The following is a 2,361-nucleotide window of genomic DNA, read 5'->3' on the forward strand; positions in this document are numbered from 1 at the left end:
GACAGGTCCTCTTTATGGAGACATTAGGGGTCTCTAGGACCCCTAATGTCACCTGTGGACCCCAAAAGAAGCTGATGAAGCAGAGATCTGCTTCATCAGCTTCTTTTCTCTGGCTATAGCAGCCAGATGACTGACAGGTGAATGCGGAAGTGATGTAATACACATCACTTCCGCATTCACAGCCCGGACGCAGATCAGCAAGGAGCTGATCTCCCGTCCTCCTCTTCCTGACGCCCTCCGAGCCGGTCCCGGGCCGCAGTTGGGGCAGCGGATCCCGGGATTCAAGGTGAGGGGTCGGGGGGTAACGAGCACATATAGGCGATCGGCGGGCTATGGAGCCGCTGATCGCCTATATGTGAAACACCCAGTAACGGGTGTTTGCATTGGTCGGGTCTTTTCTGCCCGTGCGTGCCCGCTAGGGGGCGCGCGCGAGCAGAAAAAAAATGCCGTCTGGAGACAGCAACCCGCCAATGCTGCAGTGCCGTCCGTCCGTTTTTTTACAACGGGCGGATGGCAAGTGGTTAAAGTGACACTAAACTCACAAGTTAAATTTTTAAAATGTATTCAAGCACCTTAACTATTAACAAAAATGTATCTTATTTGTGCATCACTCGGCTGTAGATCCTCAAATCATCTCTGAATTCATGCTGACACTGTCCTTCCTTCTGGAGGGTGGCTACTTTTGTTCCCCATGGTCCCTGTGTGCGTTGTAAAGTAGCCACCACTCCAAGCTCACTCCCATGATGGACAACAATCCCAATACACATTAGTAAGCTAAATAGGAGATAGTAGACCATCACAGGAGCGAGCTTAAGGGTGGCTAATTTACAACACACACAGGGACCATGGGGAACAAAGTAGACACGGTCAAGAAGGAAGGACAGTGTCAGCATGAATTCAGAGATGATTTGAGGATCTATAGCCGAGTGATACACAAATAAGATAAATTTTTGTTAATAGTTAGTGTACTTGAATGCATTCTTGAGGTTTAACTCCTAAGTTCAGTGTCACTTTAAAACATTGTCAGAGATGTCACCAGTACACCGAAGTAGAATGAAGCAAACGTCTGTTTATTGACGCATGTTGTCAAAACATGGATGCAACGTTTCGGGACCATGCAGGGTTCCTTTCATCTGGCTTTAGTTTGGATGAAAATATTTTTTTCAGTGGTATAGTATACACGGTATATCCAGTATAATTGTGAAAGAGCAGAAGGCACTCTGAAAGATATGCTTGGCGGATGGTCCCACCCACTAGCCGAGTGACAGGCTCCTGTCCTCTTTCTATGCAAAGGAGCCCAAGTCCCTGTAGGGAAGGAGGGGAGGAGCCTGCGAATCAACTGGTTACCATGGCAAGTGGACAGGACCATCCTCCTTCACTACAGGCAGCCCGTGCTGGGTTAGGGCCCCCGCTGCCGACTTGATGGGGCCCGACCGGTACAAGAGGGCTGCCTGTACAGTGTATTGCCTGTACAGAGTTACGGTCGCCTGGGGGCAGAACTAAATCCCCAATCCACCCTGTTCCTCTCTGACAGAATAACAATCAGCTAAAATCCTAGTAATACGTTATACAGAAATGCAGCATACCACCAGCTATAGAGGACTACAAATCCCAGCAATACATTATACAGCAATGCAATTACATGCAGCAAATTCCTCTATAGGCATCACATTCCCTCCAACAGGCATCAGATCCCCCCTACATACAGCAGATCCCCCCTATAGGCATCACATTCCCTCCTTCAGGCATCAGATCCACCCTACATAAAGCAGATCCCCCTATAGGCATCACATTCACTCCTACAGGCATAAGATCCCACCTACATACAGCAGATCCCCCCTATAGCCATCACATTCCCTCTTACATGCAGCAGATTCTCCCTATAGGCATCACTTTCCCTCCTACAGGCATCAAATCCCCCTACATGCAGCAGACTCCCCTAAAGGCATCAGATCCCCCCCTACATGCAGCAAGTACCCCTACAGGCATTAGATCACCCCTGCAGGCAGCAGATCCCTCCCTATAGGCATCACATTTCCTCCTACAGGCATCAGATCCCCCCTACATGCAGCAGACTCCCCTAAAGGCATCAGACCCCCCTACATGCAGCAGACCCCCCCTACAGGCATCAGACTCTTCTACATGCAGCAAATCCCCCAATAGAGGCAATAGACCCCCCTACATACAGCGGATCCCCCTACGTGCATCAGATCCCCCTATAGGCAGCAGACCCGCCTACAGGCAAAAAACTTCCCTAAAGGCATCAGGCCCCCCTACATGCAGCAAATCCCCCAATAGAGGCAATAGACCCACCTACATACAGCGGATCCCCCTACGTGCATCAGATCCCACTATAGACAG

The 2,361-nt window shown here is 49.8% G+C and overlaps 1 protein-coding gene across 1 annotated transcript in view; it reads left to right on the forward strand.

Moving 5' to 3' along the window:
- Positions 1-2,361, forward strand: part of SCG5 (secretogranin V) — a 38,564-nt gene that overhangs the window by 27,333 nt on the left and 8,870 nt on the right. The gene's annotated exons all lie outside the window — the stretch shown is intronic.

This window comes from Nanorana parkeri, unplaced genomic scaffold, assembly GCF_000935625.1.
Source record: "Nanorana parkeri isolate BGI_ZX_2015 unplaced genomic scaffold, ASM93562v1 scaffold146, whole genome shotgun sequence".
NCBI lineage: Eukaryota > Metazoa > Chordata > Amphibia > Anura > Dicroglossidae > Nanorana > Nanorana parkeri.